The sequence below is a fragment of the Balearica regulorum genome, chromosome 1 (genome assembly GCF_011004875.1).
Source record: "Balearica regulorum gibbericeps isolate bBalReg1 chromosome 1, bBalReg1.pri, whole genome shotgun sequence".
NCBI classification, from domain to species: Eukaryota; Metazoa; Chordata; class Aves; order Gruiformes; family Gruidae; genus Balearica; species Balearica regulorum.
The window spans coordinates 99,958,526-99,980,743 of NC_046184.1; positions in this window are offsets into that span (position 1 = coordinate 99,958,526).

Here is a 22,218-nt window from a genome sequence, read left to right on the forward strand (position 1 = left end):
ACCTGTTTCATTTAGAGAACAGTGGGGCAATAAGGATAGATTGCATCACAAAAGGATACACATGTGAACATTAAAAATATACAAAATTATATCATGCAGGTGTTCAATATAAAAAGATTGCTCACAAATTTACTGGGAAAAGAGTCAAAATTCCTGTCATAAATTATTTCTTCCAGTTGCTAAAAGGTGACAACCAAAGAATCTATTTGGATTGTTTGACTGCACATTGCAGTCTAGCTATTTTAATATATGTTGCAATTTTTATGTCAAAATGTTGAGCAAGTTGCAACCACCAGGAACAACAGACAAGTCAGATGAAGGCAAAGATAAGCGGTCCAAATACAATAATTAAATCCAGCAAGTAATGCAAAGGGGAAAACAGATTTAAAATATGAAGGAGAGTGAATAATGGCAAAAGAAAGGGAAAAACTAGGTAGAGATCTAGTATCAGTGAAGGAAAAGCCTATTTCAAGAAAAAAAGGTTAAGTGGGATATAATAAGCGGGTAATGAGAAGTTTCTCCAATTATTGCTGGAAATGAAAGAAAACAACCCAAATGATGTCCCCTGGGAAAAATATACAATGCAAAGCTTAACCCTAGATTTCAAAAGCCCATGAAGATGATGAAATACATTGCTCATACCAACATTCTGAAACACCTCTACTTCTTTGCGTCAGAATGATAATACCTCATGAGAATACCAGTGATAATGCTCTCACTGGATTTTGTATGGTTATTATGCAGCATTTCTTTAAGTATAGGGAGTTTGGAATGGAATTACATTTTTTAATCACTGTAAGTCTTCTATGAGACTGTAGAAGTTATAGTAATTTAGTTAAATTATAGGTGTGTTTAATATTTTCTGTTTTCACTAATTCCTGGAAACCTACTATTAAAATGGCTACTTTATCACAAATTGGCATTTTTGTGTTGTAAGAATATTTTCCCCATAGTTAGGAATAATTCTCTTCATGTGCTTGTAGCAACCCTGGTATACCACCACTCTGAAGGCTATCAGAAAGGAGAGAAAAAAAGATTCAGTGGATTTTTGAAGGAACCAGTATTTTCATAATTCTTGATGGTGTGTGAAATTTGAAATTCAAGTAATAAACAGGATACCTTAATTCACCATGAAATGAATGCATTCAGTATCCCTGCGCTACCTCACTACCGTATGTATTAATAGCTGTCATCTCAAAGGCATAGGTTGTTCCAATTCTATAAATTCTGTGCAACACCAGAAAATTTAAGTTTCATGATGCATACTACAGAGTTAGGTTGTGACATCTGAGTTTTTATGTGCTTCAGGTTTTTTTCAGCTGTTTAACAGCTCCAGAGACATAAAAGAGCCAGATTTTTGCTTTAAATATGTATAATATATATTTAGTTCCCTAAAAGTCCTGGTACACAACATTAAAACTTGCTATTTCACATAGTACTTTAATTCTAATGGCTTTCATTTTTTTCCTTCCTTAGATGTTAGAACACCCTAAGAAAAAAAAATATAATAAATATACATAGAGATGCATGTGTGCAAACACAAGTACACATTTTCATACATTGTGATTTAATTAAAAGGATCATTAAATGCTGAGAATTTTAACTGAATCTCAGCAGAGAAGTACACTTCAGATTATTACAAAAGTAATACAATAACTCTGAACTCCGAGGCTGTTCTTCACTAAAATAAACTCTCACACATCAAATGACCGAGTGACCTATGGAAATTTATGCCAAGAGATCCAGACTCATGCCTTTGGTTTTCTCACACTACTTCTTTTTCCAGTTTCTATTTTTGCTGTCAACATTTAAATACTCTTGTTAACATTGCAGCCTATCAGCATTCTCTCAGTATGTTCTAGTCTCTCAATATGTTCTATTATCTTCCTAAACCTGAATAGACTGAGACCCATTGCAAACTCAGAGAAACCAAACCAAAGGCAAACCAACAACAACCAAAAAAAAGCCTGGAACACCCTAAAAAACACACTAAATGTGATATATCCATCAATTAAACAGAGTTTGCATATTAATATAAAACTAGATATTTTATTAATACAGTGCCAATTTCTGTCTTCCTTGGTACATGTGCCACCATATTGTCTGTAAAGATCTTGGGAATATTAAAAATTTAGCTACTTCCTCACATAGAACAATCTTGTATGGTAAACATGCCCTTAATATAAACAGAGGAAAGTTGTATTGAGAGCTTTTTCTGCTTTGGTAGATTACTTGGAAGTAAAGTATTTCAGCATACAAAAGTGAAAGCTTGGTTTCTTAGAAAAAAGTTTCCTTATATGTCCACCTCTGAGCCCATGTTCTCTCTTTGTCTTTCTTACTCTTTGCCTTACCAGCTGCAGGAAACAGGGACTTTAAATTATGGTGCTGAGAAATTCTTCCATGCTCAAAGATATTAGAGGTTTAGATACACAAATTTATCCACAAATATTTTGAGATTGGGCCTCTCATATATGCAGCTTACTTTAGTGCCTCACTAGACAAAAAGAGAGAATAAAACTACAAGATCTGTAAACAAGTAATCATCGTGAAAATGATTGGATCTGGATGACAAGAGGTAACTTAGCTTAGGAGGGCATCAGTTGGGACTAGAAACTTTTATTCTTTAGTATTTATTAGATGAGGCCACAACAGGTATCCGTATGACAACAATTGAAACACAAATGACTGATGGCTGATGAGAGAATATTTGTCTGGCTGCAACAAGCTTCATTATTCAAAAAAGATTTTTCCCTTCTCTTCATTCCCTTTTCATGAAAACCTACCGATGCTCTAATTAGGGATATTGGACACTAACGAATTATAATAAATTTAGCGTATTGCAGTTATTCACTTCAATACGTATACTTCCCCCCACATTACTAGAAGTAAATCATAACATCTATCAATTTCCCTTTAACAAAGGTGTCAGAATCGATATCCATTACTACACATTTCAGCTTTAGGCAGAATGTCTCCCAACAGCATCCTTACAGACTCAGCAGTGCTTCCTGTGTGCTTAATCCTGTCAGTAGTACTGTTCAATGCTACCTTTCATACTCTATTAGAATTATTTCAGACTTTCCTTTGGCATCACTCCCGGTTAATTGAGGGTTTTTTAACAAAGTATTTTAATGATTATGCTCTTCAACGAACAGGTTTTTGTGCCCTCATCTGAAAATAACAGGCAATTAGTGAACTCGGCACACTATGTGTGTCAGCACACTAGATCCTAAAAAATGCAGGCAATAAAATATATTGTCTACCTTTAAAGAAACAGGCAAACAATCTTATGGGAGACAATAATTCTCCACATCATGTCCCTGACACTGCAGATGGATGAAGATGAAAGTTCAGAATAAACTTAGTAGATAATAAACTTGGCTACCTCCTCTTTTGAGGACCAGTCAGCACCATCTCCTAGAGCTTTACATCTTCAAGAACTTTGTGGGGAATGGTTCCCATGACATGGGTTGACAGCTATGACAAAAAGATTTCTGTATATAGGGACAAGACATTCCTTCCTTAGGAGCTAATTCCAAGGAATCATAATTTAGGAAAGGGGGCTGTCCTCAGCAAAAAATGAATGGTATTCCTCAGAAAGCTAAGTCTGCCAACACCTGGAACAAAAAGGGGTCATGAAGAAAGCCTATAGTCACATGCAAGGCTAAAGGCGGTGGTTTAGACTTAAACTCTATTTGACTGAAGTTCTAACTCTTAAGAATAGTTCCAGTCCTCTATTTTAAGCCCATAATGATCAATATTTGGCTTAGAATATAGAGTGTTCTAGCCAAGATTGGCACAATAGGTGAACTGGAAGGGAAAGAAAGGATCTCATTTGTAAACAATTCTGTACTTGCTTTTATTCTGGCCTTTGGAACATACACTTCCCCCCCAAGATATGGCATCTTTATTTTCCCCCTGCTGAAGCACTTATGAAAATTTACTTCCTCTTTTAATCTTGGGTGTTTTGGGACTAACTAAAGATGTTATGCTAAGCAGCATACATAAATGGATAAAGTAATAGCTAGCATCTCACAGAAGCCTCCCAACCCTAGGTTTTATTTCTAAATAGACCACTCAGTCCAGGAGTACAATTGCTAAGGCTTTTTTCCTATAGAAGCAGCATGACATCATGTAACCAAATATGAAATTCTCACCTTGGTGAAGCAAGACAATTGGGATGCATGAAAGTTGTTAAAAAGTTCCATGGATTAATTCAAATAATTGCCTCTTACTTTGAGGGCAAGAGGTGAAATAATACTTTTCATACATACATTTATTTCCTGAGAAACACTGGGTATAGTGACAGGAATATGTGCACAAGGAATCAACTTACTGTCTTTAACTCTATTCAAGACAGAAAGTAGATTGAGAAAGCTGGATGCAGCCAAGAAGGGCTAGAAGCTAGAAGCATGTGTTAGCAAAGCCCTAGCAGATGCAAGGAAAAAACTATGCTTTCTTGTCAAGAGCAATCAGTTGTGTGAGTACCCGTTCAGGCAGTAGTATTCCACAGAAAATAGTGTCATCCAGAGGAAATGAAATATCTTAATGCACCACCTAGCCAGTGATGGTCTCCCTTTTTTCTTTTTACTCCTTTAGGAGAAATTTTTCATTTTGCTGTTTTCTCCAAAACATTTATCATAATTCATAGCTATTCAAGCAACAGAGAGAGAAGTCAATGTTCTTGAATCGCCAACTGCAAGTCAGTGACTTTTGGTCTGTATTCATCAGGGACTGCATCGCATATAATTTTTCTAGTCCTGAAGGTGAGGAGAAGAGTTTGGGATTAACAATTCAGAGCTTTTGAAGCCTTTCATGAGAAGTGATTTACTGGACTGACCTTTTTGGAAACATTCACGACAGAGTGACAAGAGAAAAAAATGCTTAGAAAGTTCTCTATGAATAGGGGGCTTCCACAAGGCTTGTGCAATATTGACATAATTGAAATGGATTTAATTACTGTCAGCTACTGTGTTTTCACTCTGCAAAAGGTGGATTTCACCAGCAAAATCATATACCAACCATACAAGCCATATACAAAGGAAAATTCATAAAATATACAAGTAGGTGTTGGCTCAGAGTTTTCTTATTCTGTTTAAAATAAATACTGGGCGGTGGTAGTAGGACAATGAATTAGAACTCTGTTTTAACAAGGAAAACAGCTTCACCACCCGTGTCCCAGAAAGAACAAGAAAACAGCAGTGAAAGACTTTTTCCTCCTTATCTGATTTACAAATTATTAGTAGCTTGCAAATCCCATACAAGTCAGTGGCACTGGGAAAAAGGCCAGAATTACTGCTGGCAGCAAATGCAGTTGTAAGGGGCACACAGGTTTAGCGCCCACAAGATGACTATCTGTGATTGCTTCTGATCAGTCCTGGAAGACTCACAAGCAGAGTGAAAACCTGTTCTTTAACAGTGCTTTACTGTTGTATGCCTTCCTGGGAAACTCTCCAGACAATCCTCAATTCACCTTTTCTCTCTTTATAGATTTATCTCTTGGAATCTTCGTTGGAATCTACATTTGATGAGTCCCATGAAAAAACATCCTAAAGTCTTCCCCAAAGTTTTGTGAGTTTCTTCTCTTCCATATCCTGGAGTGTTTTAGCCCTTCTGCAAGTTACTTTACCTAAACTATCTCATGTTAGCAATACCAAATACCTTCTTTGATTATCACAAATTGCATTTTCACATAGATATTGCATAGAAAATATACAATTACATCTATGCACGCTGTCTGCATTGCAGGACTAAAGTCAAAAAGCACAAGCAAGCAGTTGTCAATAGAGCGGCATAAACATTTCTCTAAATAATAATTTTATCCTCAAGCCATGTTCCCTCTGTTTTTAAGTAATACGTATAAGAGGAGCCAATATTGTACTAAAATCTTTGTGCTTGTTATTGCAGTGGGTTCTTGGAACTGTTATTTGAAAGTCAGCTGCTGAAATCTGGTACTGAGAGCTGTCATCTGCTGCCCGCCTACAAGCTGCCAATAGATTTTCATTCCTATTGCCATGGAAATACACATTAGTGTAACTCAGAGAAAAAGAAAGAAAAGTGGTTTAAACAGCCAGAGTTCTCAAACTTTGACCCAAGATGGAATTTGCCTTTATTAGCCATAAAGGTCACACTGAGAGAGTTAGGCAAGAATAGCACGTGGCATTGCCCCTAGTTGCAATCCCCCAGCTGTCTAACCCATGAACCTGGCCAGGTTATATCAGGGATACCTTCTGGCCAAGGTAGCTGCCTTCCCAAGGAAATCAGGTGTATGGGGGGAGTATGAGACCTGAGCATTGTCTCACCTGGAGGCAGGACGGAGCTAGAGAACACACCACATGTGAGAACCTGGAAAGGGCTTGAGAAGAGCCACAGTTCAACGATCACTTCAGGACCTGCCTAAAGACTTGCATATCGTATCCAGCAAACGTATTAAACTGTATGAGCTGCATCTCCCATTGCAAGCATAAACCATTTCTGAACTATTGGAAAAATAAACTCTTTCAATGAACTTTATATATCCTTATATAATACTTCCATTACGGTATTGTAATAGAATAATGTAAGAACTCAAAACTTACCCAGCTTTAAGGTGGACCACCCCCTTCCCCCCAGATTTCCTACTGAACAGTCAGGTACTGAAACATTTATGTAGCTGCTTTTATTATACCTGCCAGTGATGTACTAGAAATGTAGTTTCTAGAAACATTTGCTAGCTTTCTAACATCTAGCATTTTCTCTCTGGCATTTTGAAAATTGATTCGTCCATTTAACTTCATACATGGCAAGATGTCATTAACTGGGGAAGTTATCCCAACTTTACCATTTTTTTTCCCAGGTATCACTCATAGTTTTGAGCAATCATTTGACTTTTGAAATTAGCACAAGGAAAACTACAGTTTAATTACTTATTTGAATCTGCTACTGATGGCAGCTTAGTTAGCTGGTATATTTATGGTCTCTTTATTAACAGAATTTAATGGTGTCTTGTTATTGATTGCTTTGGGTTCTCTGTCTATTTATAGCTCCATTTGCAATTTTTCAGACTTATCTTATGCTGGTTTTTTTTCATTTCTTTACCATATCTGAGCTTTTGTTTTCTCCCTCTTACTTGAAGAACACTAAGAGAGACCTGGCGGTGTTTCTCCTTGATCAGTGAAATGTCCCCTATCCTACCCAGAGTTTCTAAGTCAAACTGTGTAAGCCAGAGGCTTAAGCACATTGAAGCTTCTGCAACACTACTTTTCTTCATTTCATCATCCATTTATGGAAGTAAATAGATTCTGTGTCCAGGTATTGTGCCTACATTCTCAAAGCATCCCAAACTACTGCCCTAAACACACACTATCAGATAAAGTGGAAAATGAACAAGCAAGTGCAGCATGACATGCATACTCTGCTTCTGTATCTCATCTCTTTAACTGTTACCAGAAGATTTGTAGAAGCTTAGTTCTAACCCACAGCATCTTGCATAATGCTACTGCAGAGTATCCTGAATTTGAGTTAGGAAGAAGAAATGCAGTCTGTCTTGATGCTTGTTACATATTATTTTGTTGTTAAACTGATGTTTAAAACCTGAAAAGGCAAGGTAAAATATAGCATTGCAAGGACAAAAAAATGTAACAATATCTTGTGCCTCTGTGACACAGGTATCCCTACATACCTGTCCGATTCCTCTTTTAAAGAATTCAAGGACTAAAGTCACAGATGTTATAGTTTGACATGTTGCTTCCAGCCCAATAGGGTGGAGTGGCAGTCAGGGTTAGCACAGGGTTACCACAGCTATTATTTCAGGGGTTTAGTAGCAGTTTTCATAAAAGTAAAGTGGACATCTCTTTTCCCTCAGTACTACCTACCATTTTTTATTTTTAAAAGAAGTTCAACCTACATCATAACTGGATGAAAAGTCATGGCACTTAAAAATAAGTTTGGTCTGTATTTGGTTTATGCTATTAGAAGCTGTAGGATTGTATTTCAATTGTTCTAATTATATATATAAAGGGTAGAAATAGCTTTCTTGAGATAAATGACACCAGAGGATTACACAATCATTAATCACTTGCACAAAGGAAATTAAAAGCAAAACAAGAAACATACCATGACTCACAAGAAAGTGCAAAAGCTGACAAGTGGCAGTGTCACTCCTCTGCCAGCTCACAGAACTTGGGGAAGCAATTAGTATCTGATGACCTGTGGACATTTACCCTATCTTTATAGTTCTTTTCAAAGTAAGCCTAAAAGTCCTTGGATGAAACAGCTTTATTCTACTTTGACAGTTCTCCTGACTACCTCCTGTGACCAGGACAAGAATCTCAAGGGGATCTCAGGCACTCTGAGAAGAGAAGAAAATTAAGTAAGGGAGGTCAGGAATGACAAAGGTGGAGAGAGCAAACAGAGGCAAAGACAGAAGTGACATTCAGAGAATTAGGAGACAGAAGAAAGTGTTCAGGGTAAGCGGAGGTGAAGAAAGACATGGTATCTTTTGTCCAGTGGAAGCAACTGTGTTTCAAAAAATGTCAAGATGATACTGCTAAAAAGAGGGAACAAGCACACAAAGAGAAAGTTTAAAGAAAAGACTGGATTCGTGAAACTGCCACACAAACATCCCTTATAAAATACAGGCTAAAATTTTGTCTTCGTTCAACTACTGCAATGATTGAGAGGCATAACCATTGGCACTTGCACTTCCACTAGATTATTTCCTTGCAGTGTGTTGTCAGGGCATCCTAAAACATGTCTCCTTTCCAAAATCTAGCAAGCCATGTTTAGAGCTATTTATTTCAAACACTATAATCTCAGACTTCTTTGCCATTACTACTGTTTCTTGAAATACTAAGCATTAGCCACATGCAATTTTCAGTTTCTCAGGTGGCTACTTTTTACACTTGAATATTTAAAGCATCTCAGAAAGTTTAAGTCTTCTTCTAAGACAAAAGGAAGATTTTCATTCCTACTATTTTATTTTTTTTTAATGGCTAGGTCAAGTATCAAGCCACAATTTTGTTAGTCATATGGCAAAAAAGGCTTGCTTGTACATGAATGGGTTTTGAGATGGACTGAATAGACCAGCAGAGAGAGGCATCCTTACAGGCATCATGACTGACACCCTATCAGACAAGATGCATTCAGAGCAGGCATGGAGTGAGGCATCATATGATGCTCCGACTGACTCATTTGTCAAGACCAAGGGTTCCAAACTCAGAAACCTACTGAACAAAAAATATAGGGAAATATTGAAGCCTCTGCCAGATATACCTAGAAAAGGTAAAGCCTCATTACTTTTCTGAGCATTTCTGAAGGGCTTTTCTGATGCTCTGGACTCCAGTTCTGGGGAGTTCTGGCAGGACTTAAGAGTCTGTATCTGAAGAGAACACAGAAACCACTGTGAAAAACCAAGGCAGACCCAGTGCAAAGAGAGGTAACTTCTTCTGGGCCTGTCTCCAAATACAGCAACTGTTGATTAAGCTTTGCAATTCGGTGGGATTTTTTTAAAGTTGTTTCAAAACTTGTCTATTATTTCACGGCTACTGGCAAACTTGTGGCACCTCAAAAGCCTAGCAAACCCAGCAGCATAGATTAACTTCCCCTCTCTAAGTCAAGCACTCAAAAATGACGCTCCCATAATTCCGTCAATCTCTTTATCTGTAAGCTTCAAAAGCCAGTTATATGAAGTGCCAATGAGAGAGAGGAGTCATCTTTGGCAAGGGTTTCTGAAGTCACGTTGGCATGTCACATACCAGTAGGGAGATTGGTCCATGCAGTGGTCCTCCCAGAACCTGACATTTATATTCTATGCTTCAGCACAAAATGTGTCTGATTTCATTATTACAGCCACTAGCTATCCCATAGAATTTTATTCCCCAGTAGCACCACATAAGCAAAACTTTGCCTAAACAAAGATTTGCAAAAATGATTCTTTGATGCAAACATGGTCACATCATACTTCGTATTTAGAAGTTGCTGAAGTATGAATGATTTTTGCTCCTTGGAGAATTCCACACATGGAGTTACCGCTTGACAGAGCCTGGTGCAACAGCGTCTGTTCTCTAGCGAGCATCTCTTAGAGTGCCAATGACAGCTCTTTCATCAGTGCCTTGTCTCAAAAGAAACACGTAACTAAATTCGTGACACATTTAAAGATTTTTTGCCATCATGAAAAGTGGGACAGAATTCTCCATTTATAAGAAAATGCAATCATTTTCTCAAGAGGAGTTATTTAAAAGAAAGAGGCATATTTTGCTATATCAAAGGGTGCAAACTAAGTGGACTTGAGGAGAGTAGTCACTGTGAAGTATTAGAGACAACAAAGATCCTTCCCTGTTGATGAGGTTTGGAGTAATGGTAATGAAAGTAAAAAATAGATTGATCCAAAACTTATTGTAGAAAGGTAGCATTATGGCTTCCTTTTTGTATATTGATTTACTTATCATTGGTGGTCTGCAAAACCACACTAATTCTAGTCATGTATTTTCTACAAGCCAGACTGCCAATCAAGTTAAAATCTGTGAAAAGTTTGTGATGAAGAATTAATCATTTTTAAAGCACTATGTAATCATTCCTGTGGAACATTTATCAGGCTAGAGAGTATTTAATCTATTTGTTAGAGAGTATATAAATCAGTAGTTTCATCATACTGCAGAAAGATGAATGGTAAGACAATGTAAGACATCTCCATTCTCCAAAATAATCTATCGGCAACCAGGCAAATAAATGTTAGAAAGATAAGTGCATTAGCACTTAAAATGCCCAGAACAAGAGAAGTTAAGGCAAAATCTATGATATTAGACAGAAAATATTATCTTGCCAATGCTTTCACACAGAATTTTAATTGGCTGCATAGTGAGTGCAAATTACCATTTGTGATTTGTTGCCACTACTACAATGTTTCACTACAGTAAAGTAGGTTTTGGAAAAATACGTAACAGATCTGCTTCATTTTCTATATCCCAGTGCAGAAGCTCTATGACAAATGGTAATTGCTGTATCAAAAAGGTCTAGCTAATTCTCAGTGTTCCACATTCACGCTGCTATGCCACAACAAAGAAATTGATAAGGCAATTGTTTTACAATATTGCACTGAAAAAATAACAAATAAAGATCTTGTTCTGATTTTTCACTGGCACAGATAGGAGAAGTGAGGGGGAAAGGTTGTTTTAATCTTTCACTGCTGGTTGATGCTGGAAGTGACATTCCTCTTTTTCTTCTCTAATATGCAGCTTCAGGGGAAAAATGCTGGGAAGAACCAGCCAGAAATTCCAGCCCAGAGACATTGTTGTAAAAATAGCTGAAGTATAGATCTCAGTATGCTGAGAGAATGTCTTGATTATATTTTCTCAGCCTTACGCTGACTGCCCTTTCAGTCCAACCTCCTCTCTTCCTGTTTGTCAGTCACAGTGGTTTTGCTCCTCACTTGAACCTCTTCTTATCTTCTTCCTCAGTCTTATCACATTCTACCTTTTTCCCTACAATGTCTCACTCCATTCATTCATTCCCCTAACTAGGGCTGGCTGGGAAAAACATATGAAATATGTTGACTCTTTGTAGAAAGCATCTGACATTGTGCTAGATATACTGAAAGAGTCTTTCTCTTATCCTGTAAACCATTTTTTGGGGCATATTTATAACCATTGTTTGTGTTCTGTGGCAACGTAATCTGCATAGACAGATCAGGTTCCCTTTGGGACAAAGTTTGTAGCTCTCTGAACCTTTTAAGTTGTGTATTATCAACTACAGCCTCTAGCTGATGTATTTTGAATGCCTTCCTAAGCTGCTACTGCTGATACCAAGGAAGAATTAGGGTGGTCAGCATACTGGTACGTATTCATCTAAATAATCTATATAAAAGAGCAATATTGATGTTACCAAACCTAAAGGTAGAATATTCTTTTCTCATAGCATGATCAGCTTCTAAATTGAATGGTATCAAATAAAACAATCTATCTGAAAACAAAACATCTCTTTCTAGCAGGTAAAAAAACCCCAAAACAAACAACACTTAAGTTTGCCTGCTTTGCCAAAAGCATGTTAAAACATCCCTATTCACTTCCTTTGTACAGACTTCATTTATCTGGACCTTGCTATCACCTCATCTCCCCCTGTTCATCATCAGCCATCATTAAGCTCTCTTGAACTCTAATGGTTAATTAGAACATAATTGTTCTCCTTTACAGTGACTGATACATACACTCCAGAGATCCAGAGGCATCTTCCAGTAAAAATATACACTCTTGCTATTGATATTATGAAATAAGGAACAAGTGAAATGAAATACACAATAACTTTTTATTGAGATGGAGACTCAGAGTAGTGGAACCCGCAAAAAAATGCCTGATGCATATTGACCTTAAAGGAGTTGCTTACCATGAGGAAACATCCCACTCCAAGCCTCATCCATCTTCTCCTTTCTTTCTTTCCCTCCGAACAACATTATGGAAAATGTTCAGACATCTCTAATATTACTTTTTAACCTTTAAGTAATAAATAAATAAAACCCCCAAACTAACAGATTAGTTAATTAATTAATTGAACTCAACGATTACCCTTTAGGATCTGTCCTGAAAGAACTGATTTGAATATTGATTAGCAGTTTCTATGGCAGGATTAATTAAAATCTAACCAGTAACTATGTAATTTACATCAAGCAGTGAGGTGTCAAGAAAGGGGTTTAAAAGAATTGTGGGGAGGGAGATGAAACTGCTCTTATGATTAACATTTTTCATATCACATGCAAAATGCAGTAGTAATTGTCAAACTGCAGTTGCAGCAGCTGGGCAGTTTATGAAATCTGTAACTAGGAGTAGCTATGTGTTTCAACTTTGTTACTCACACAAGTATATTCAGTTTTAGTCTTTAGGTGGAGTTACCACTCTACTCATCTGCATATCAGTCAGATACAGAAAAGTGCAAGTAAGTCATAACAGAAACAGAAAAACACGTCTTCAGGATTCCAGACTTTCTTTTTGTTCTCTGGCTTTAGATTTACTTTCCTTTCACAAGAGATCACAGGTTCAGAAAATTCAGTAGATCAGCATAACAAATACTTGGACCAGTTTTTGGTGACAGATTGAAACTCTATGTATAGTTAAAACTTTTGAAGTATTTAATTCTAATATTTAGTCATTTTTATTATATTTGTGTTTTATTTTCATTATAAGTGTCATGTAGGACCAATTTGACTTTCAGTCTTAACAAGCTGTTTTCTGATAAAAATGAGTTTTCTTACAGTCAGTGCACAACTTTTATTATCTTTGGAGAATGACTATCTAAAAAGAAACCATTTTGAATCAGGGAAGTATAATTTCATAGATTTATAGTTTATTTAATAACAAATTCAACTTGATAAGGGACAACAAATGTTATAGGAATAAACTCAAATGTTTCTAACCTCAAGGTTTGAGAGCACAAACCTTATTCAAGGGTGGGTTGGCTAGTCAGACAACAAGAAATCTTGGTACCTTTAAAAGGAAGGCATCAGAGAGAAAGCACAGGCTCACCATAGCAATAATAGACTTCAGCATTCCAGGGAAGTCTAGTTTCTCTGTATGCAAAATCTGGTCAGAGTACTAGTCCAAAATACTAAATTTTCAAGTATTATCTGATGCAATTCTATCCACCAAATCCTAACTGCAATCAGATTTTAGATTTGCATGTGTTTGTTTTAGACAGGACAAAAAAAAAAAAAACAACAAACCACCCCCCAAAAAAAACCCCCACCAGCAACAAAAAAAGATTGGCCAAAAAGAAAGAGAGATCTAGATTAGTGTGCAAGTCACCAACATCATAGCAACATTAGCGGAATCTGTGTTCATAGCTAAAATTCTATATTAAGGGGGGGGGGGGGGGAAGTCTGTTTTAGGAAAGACTAAAACATGTCTATAAAAGAAAGACACTTGTATTCTTCACTCGGCAACTGTACTGTAAGAGAATGATTGAATGGACATGAGGGAGATGAGAAAGGGGAAGGAATCATTGGAAAGGAAAGGAAGCTGGGGAAGACAAAGGTCATATAGTATTTTTGTCAAATTTCCTCCAAAATATGAAATCCTGTGCAGGAAACAAAGAGGAAGCAGAGAATGAGGAAGGAATGACAGACAAGAAGGAAGCAGCTGAAACTGATGTGAATAAGTTTTTTGGTAGGAAGATGGCCAAGAAAGAAAGAAAAAGAGGCGCCTATCTGTGCATAGTATTGCCATCACAGATATTTTACAATGTGACAGTAGGAGAAGAGGAGCAGGTACAGATATTCATATGAAGCTGGAGGTTGCTTTAGAAATCTTAAAATTCAGCAAGAGGGCAAAAGAGCCAGAAACAAGAAGCTTCTAAGGAGTCATAACACAGTTGAACCAAAGCAAGGGCAAAAAGAGACCTAGAGGGGATGATGAATATGTAATGTTCATGCACTGCAATATTAGAAAGGCCATGTGATAGGAGACTCAAAGAGGCTGATGGACAATACCTGGTATGATCAGCTAATTAATAAGACAGGAAGCAGCGGCCATGCTTAATGAAGCCAAATATATCTTTTTTTTTATCATGTAAAATAGAATAATCATATCAAAACAGAGCTTGAGATTCAGTGACAGCATGGACATGTAGTCAAAGTCCATCCGTGGGGAACAAAGTGACAGACGACAAGTATATGAGGTAGTGTTGACAAAAAAAGTATCACTGGTAAATTAGTGGGAGACAATATGAAGAGCTCCTGTGTATTAAGTGCTTTAATCTGAGTAGTCAGTAGAGAGGTAGTTGTTGCTGCCAGATGTGATGAGAATGTGAATAATAATCATCATTTTAGAGATATGTGTACTCCACATGCAGCAAGGGAAAGGGAAAGTCTAACAATGAAAGAGGCACAAAAGGTAGAGAAAGTGGTGGGAGAGACACAGGTGAGAGGAAAATGGAAGGTACAAACACGAGATACAAATTTGTGTAGTAGGTTGGAAAGGGAAAGAAATAAAGGTCACCGTATAAAGAAGCTGCACACCTGAACAGAAAATAGACATCACAATGCAGAGCGAGAAAGGCGTGAGTGAGTACAATACAGATAATGGTTGTAAAACGTGTTGCACCAACGAAAAGGAGTAAGAAGGATTTTCGGGAAAAAGGTTTTGTTATTGTCAGCAGGCATTTTTGACATTTGGTAAATCTATATTAGCTTAGATTTATTGGTATAAATTTTAGAGAGTGAAATTTCAATTGGAGGTTCAAAATCTATGAAAATCTGATTTTAGATAAACAGCATTTCCAAATATTTATGTCCTGAATTACACATTGTAACACATATCCAGTTGGACATCAGCCCTGAAAATTGTCAGCATAACTAAACACTTCAGAAAAGAACATCTCAAGTTCCAAAAGCCTATGCAATCCAAGAGAAAAAATCATAGAATCATAGAATCATAGAATGGTTTGGGTTGGAAGGGACCTCAAAGACCATCTACTTCCAACGCCCCTGCTGCAGGCACGGACACCCTCCACTAGACCACGTTGCCCAAAGCCTCATCCAGTAAAAATATCTAGAAAACTATTACCTCTAGTGGTCTTTTTCTTTTCTAATAAAAATAAAATTTTGGTTCACAAAGATTGGTTTTAATTTACTTTCTCAATTATTAAAGGATGTTGCTTGTCCTTGTAATTCCTGAGCTCAATTAAGGGATAGAGTTCAAATAGTTAAGATATGCATGCAAGCAGTGAGTGTTTAGATTCAAGTTTCTGGCAGAAACCAGGTCAATTCTGTGTGCCCACAGTACTTTTTGAAAGGGTTCAAAAGTCTCACTAATGTTACAAAAGATGTGGAAAAATACAGATGAAAGCATTGTACTTGAAAGAAAATAAAATCACTCAGTTATAGGAAAGAAAAAAAATCAGAAGATATTGTTCTCACTCTCTTTTGAAAAGCCTTTATCAGTGGTACAATCATTTTCTCATTCACTTCTCAAATAGGAACACCTTTTGAGCAGCTATTTCATGCCATGTATTTAAAAATTTGATGAAACTAATGTTACATTTATTGAGAAATCTTATCCTCGTCTCTAAAACTGTTTTCAAAATAAGCATAAAGTTTGCTTCTACAAAAGTTAGACACAAGTCTTCTGTGTTGCATTGCCAAATATTGCATATTGTTTGATTAAATTAATAAACAAGTAATCTTGCTGGCCTAACTCTCTCAAGAATCTTGATAAACATTTCAGTTGGGTATCCATTAAAACTTCTAACTGCTTACAATTATTTTCCATTATGTTAACATGTGTTAAGCATCAAAAAATTGTTGCTTGTTTATTTCTCATGTCAGTTTGCCTAGATATGCAATTTTCATTTTCTGTTTACCATTCCTAAAAATGAAAATATAAAGTAAGAGTGGTAGAGAAATTTAACACCAATTGGTAGTGAAAACAGCATCATCATTTAAAATCACACTGTGCCATTAGACTTTGTTATGATAAACTACTGGGTTCATTTAGCTTGTAAATCACTTAGACCTTTCACATTAGATGAAGAAATGACAAAGGTAGAGTTCATGCAATCAGCTAGTAATACATAAAAATTAACTAGTCACCAGCTGCTCCACCATCATTAGCGGAAAGGTGGAATACAGATTTCTTTTTGAGCAAAATGAGATTATACACTTGGGAATATGTTTAATCTCACTAGGACAAGGTGGTGCAATTACAGCAATAAAGTGTAAAATGATCAGAAAACCCAAAAGGTACTTGGAGAAAAGCATGGACATATACAATTTAAATAAGACCACATTTCTTCCATCATTAGCATGTTTTATAAGCTATTCCTACATTATTAAGAAATTCTCCATGTTTATTGCTAGAGCTGAATAGGGACTTCTCTTCACAAAGGAGAGAGATGAAAACCAAGTTCAAATCCCTATTCAGTTACTAACCATATTCAAACTCCCTTCAAATCATCACACTTTACCTAGAAGAAAGATCACACAACTGAATTTTTGATGGCCAATGACACACCATGCAATAAAAACTCAGAAAGCAATGGGTTCAGAAAGCTTGTTGAAACTGGGCATATATAATCACCTTAGAAAAGAAAAATATTCAAAATTCATGATTAAATAAACTAATAAATCCTACCAACCTTTTGCTCTACCATTTAATTTGGAGCAGCTGAATATGTGCAAAAGCTATGGTTTGTAGTATTTTGTAATGTTACACTAAGATATCTGTGAAAATGAACAGGTTTCTCAAAATCATTAACAAGCATATACAGATGCTACTCCATAGCTTTCTCATTATAACAAATGATTTTGCAACACTTTCTTTAGTACTACACAGACATCCCAGTCATTGTGAGAGGGAATATGCACTCTGTTGATTAAATCCACCTGAAAGGAAGCCAGCCTAAGAAGACCAGAAGAATAATGTCAGTGGCCTACCTATAACTGATACTCTCTAAAGACCCATGGGTCAAAAAAAAAAAGACAAGACATTCTGTAATAGTGTTGGCACAGGGAATTCAGTTCAGTGACTATATTTCACTGTTTTTAGCATAAACATATGGAAGTCTGCTATGGGATCTCAGAACAGTAATTGGCTGCATAACGTTGATAACATCCTCATCGGGTGCTGAGAAGTACTGATTTTACAAAACCAAGCTTCCAGTCTTGAAAAAGGATATGCCAGAGAATTATTATGTTCCAATGAGAGTTAACAATTAAGGTGTACTTTGCATAACACTCTTCTAGGTGAAATCAAAGCTCTCTGTCACAAGTGTCAGGGCCCTGAGAGCACCAAATGGCCTTAATGGTTCTGGCCAACCTTCCTCACCAGGCCTGATCCTGTGCTATTCTTGTGGAGAGTTTGGACACATTCAAAAAGACTGCACCAAAGTGAAATGCTATAGGTGCAGTAACACTGGCCATGTAGCCATCAACTGCAGCAAGACCAGTGAAGTCAACTGCTATTGCTGCAGCGAGTCAGGACACCTTGCATGGGAATGCACAATTGAAGCTAGAGGCTAATTATTTTCTTTTGTTGCCCGTCCTTTTTCTGATTGATGGTTGTATTATCAGCATGACCTCAGACGTGCCCAATGCCCAGGGATGAGGTTGTCCTTGGTTGCCCACCCTCCTGCCCTGCTCCCTGGCTGGGAGCGATGGGATGGGCCCTGGCTGCCAGGCTGTGCCCTGGTTCTCACCATGGGGACCCCCACCGCTTCTCCTGGCACCCCAGCCCAGGGAGCTGTCAGCCCTCGTTGCACACCAACAGGCAGATGTTAGCAAGGTCTTTTCCTCCCACCTTCCCCTCTTCTCTTACGCAGGTACACTGAACATCTAAGATACAGCGCGTGCTTACTCTAGCTCGATTTCTTGTTGCTAAAAAGACTGCTCTATCAGGTCCTCTAACCGGTATAATCAAGAATACGCTTATTACTTTCTAAGCACGTATTGCAGTTCCAATTGTTAGTATAACAAATGAAAAAAGGGAACACTAAACCCCTCTGCTAGTTGTTTTCAGTATTCATTCATTTCACTGTAGTATTTTTAGCTTGCTGCTTACTATTATTCACTTATTCCAGAGCCAAGACTTGTCAAAGCTTTCAAGAACTGTGGGTGAAAAATTACTTTCAAGACCTTTAGCTGGGAACAATGACAACTCTAGCTCTTTTGCAAAACACCTCTCAGGACAAGCACAATGCATTTGTAACAATTCAAGTAAAACTGTTCTGCGCCATGCAGTAACTTGTTTTATTATTGTATGAAACATCATTGTCCATAGACTTCAAAGAAAGACCTCAAAAATGCAGTTCACTACAATAATCTTATTTACAATGTATCCATTCTTCTTTTTCATTTACATTTGAAAATACTGCTCCTAGACTTCACTACAGAACGCTGTTCACAAGACTGAGCACTTCTACCTGTTGAAAGGATACCTTTGAAAAAGGGTAAATTTTGGTTCTAATTGAAGAGCACTTAATTTCTTCAACATGCCCTGTTATCTACCTTTACAAACTCTGTTCCAATGGCCCTGATTAGTTACCTTTTTTATCTAGTTTTTCTTTACCAAGTGATTATAAGACAAGTCACTCAGTAGTAGAGGATACATCATGGAGGAAAAAAAACATTCAGGCTTGGGAATAAGTCTAGCTCTACGACAACTGAGGAATTAAAAAACAATGACAAAACCATTATGTTTAGAGACAAAGGAATGATGTATGGAAGTTGACTAAATCAATAACTAATTGTAAAGTATGCATTCAATCCTAGAGTTGATCCAATAATTGAAATCTGCTGCTGGTCACCTGAGTCCTATTTAGCAGGGTCAGCTCATAATTCAGGTGACTTTTGTACTTCTCATTGATTTTGGTTAGCAGCAGATTCATGGTTCAGATAAGACTATTCATTTCTCAGCACTGATTCAGACTCAATGAGGGCAATTACACTTGATTAAATACTTCTGTATTTAATCTTTAAAAACTTGTGAATAACAGTTTTTTACCATATACTAATAACAAGTCTTTGTGCAGATAAAAACTGCTATGTTTATTTTCCTCTTCAAGGTCACAAAATTCTTTTAACTGGTATTAGAGTAGCATTTGTTTATGCATTCATATTAGAATACATGCAACTTTTCCACATAGTCCCCATATTTTTCAGAGAATATCATACTTATCAGACCCATGGACAGTTGGAGCAGTAGGAGATAAAAGTAAAAAAAAGAACAAATCTTTAGAAATTAGACAAGTTGTTTTGATTATGGAAGAAAAAAAGTTACTGACTTACTCTTTTTTCTTCGTGAAAACAATAAAGTATTCCTATAAGTTATAGAAGGAAACACACAGTTATGAATCTTCCAAAGACAATCCAGTTATGGTGATTAAGATGAATGTCAAAAAGCAGTAGATGTAGTAGTAGTTCTTGATTCTAGATTTCATTAATAAAAACATACTGCTTTAAAAAAAAAAAAATTAAGTCAACCCCACGAATCAGGATCATCTTTGTATGTCCATCCCAACCCTAACCTATATGGCCTAATTTAAACCCATTTGCTACTTGCTTCCTTGGAGATTTGCCTCATTTATTCTCTAAACCTGTTGCTAACATAGAGAGAATAACCAGAGTTATTCTTCAGTCTTGTTAAATGGACTTTCCTTGCACATAACGAGCCTCATTTCTCAGCCTATCATGCTGAATCCAGAAGCACAGATGTGCATGGGAAACAACTCAACAGGGAAGCTGCTCCCAGTGGGTCAGAATGGCTTCAGAAATTCTCTAATTTATTCTTGTTTCCCATGCAGCACAGGAAGCATGAGATAGCTAGAATAACCCTGTCACATATGTGGCCCAACCACATTTGGTCATTAGGCCTAAAGTCAAACTACGTATCAGCTTAAGATAAACCTTGATTAGATGCAATTTCCCAGGGTGAGCCTGTATAGGCAAGTGCAGTCCCAGAATCAAGCACAGTAGAGAACCAAAAGTAATAGAAAGAAATTTCTGAGGTTTGTCATGCTGTTTCCCCACTGCAAAGCAATATGCTTACTCTTTCTTTAATGAATCTTGACAATTCTATTTTATATTGCATGAGTTGAAGGGACAAGATAATGGGGGAGATGATACTCTCTTTGGGAGTCATCCTCACTGAACTGCTAAGCAAAAATAAACTGTCTGTCCAGTTGTTTAACAAATGCTGTTTAACTGCTTGTCTATTTAATTTTTTCCAGGAATTCATAACCAATTTTATGAGCTGGTAAATTCAGTCATCTTTTAAAATAAAAAACCTCAAGTATCAGACTGTCCATCTGTATTAAAAATACCAGAAGGAACTGAGGAGGGAAGAGGATTGAATCTTGTTTTACAAGACCATGTTCACAAATTTTCTTTGCAAATTCAGCAATTCATATTTTTTTATTTATACTTTGATGCTTAAAATAATGTTTACTGGTCCTAACTCTCCCCTGTATGTCAAGAATACCTCCATCAAAGCTTTTTTCAATATTCCTTCATTTCTGGGCAAGAAACAAGGGATTTAAAAGACTGCATCTTTATCAGTTTATCTGATATTAACCAGCAGTAAGCTGTAAAATACAGCCCATTTCTTCACCATCCTACCTCTCTTTGTTGTGGTTGTTGTTGCAAAGTTTGCTACCAGTCCCCTCCATCCTAAACACCCTGGACTCTCCTGTTATTTTCTTGTCTAAGTGTAACACAGATGAGAGGGGATACTTTCCAATTTTTACTGGTAGCAATTTAAACAATTTATGCAGAAGCCTTCTTCTAAGTCCATTTTTAACCCAGCTGGTCCCTTTTGTGAATGAATCTGAAATAAACAATGTAATCCGATGCACTAAAATAATCAGAAATTAACTTGCTTATTCACTTGAGTGGATTGTCATGGAGAACCCATTGTAGAGAACTCCAAGAACTGCATCTCTTGGAGCTCTGTCTTGTCTGAACCAACAACTCTAGCAACAAAGGGAAAATCTATTCCTAGTCCTAAAGAAAAGCAGCTTCCTAATTAATATACATAGCAGATTATGAAATCTAGTCCTATGTCCTGACTAGAAGCTGTTGAACAGGAAAAAACCCAGATATTTAATTCTCACGTGAGCAGAACATAAAAAATGTTTCTACTTCTGGTGCATGTAAGTAAGCAGTTCTAACACAATTTCTATTTGCGCTGGCTGGGAGGTGCCCTTTAACTCCTGCCTAACACAGAGTACAGGACTTCTATTGGCAAAATTGCACTCTGACAGGTAAATTGCAGGGAACAGTTTGGAATTATGCTGATATAAAAAAAGATACAAACAAAAGATCAGCAAGCTTTAGCATATTGCAGGCTTGCTGCCAAACCTTTGAGCTCTGCAAATATGAGGGGTTTTGGCATTATTAAAGAAAGTGCAAATGTTTCCTACCATCCAAATAATTTGCAGAAAGTGTTGCATCTATGAAAGTAAAATTTGTGTTTAAATATGCAATTTTCTACGAACACAAGATCTTTATTAAACTACACCATGAGCTAAACAAACTGAGTTATTACCCTAGAATCACTTGCTTCAGGACTTTTAGGTCAAATTCTGTAACACTAATTGATGCTAATAATAAGTGACATTACAGCTGTGTCTGTACAAACAACTTTACTTACTCTAAACCCCCAAAAGATACTTCAGAATAGTTTGTGCCCATGAATGAAGTCTCTTAGTTCACTTAAAACTTAATTCCAGTGCTTAGAAATTAAGGCCTTCTGGGCTATCATA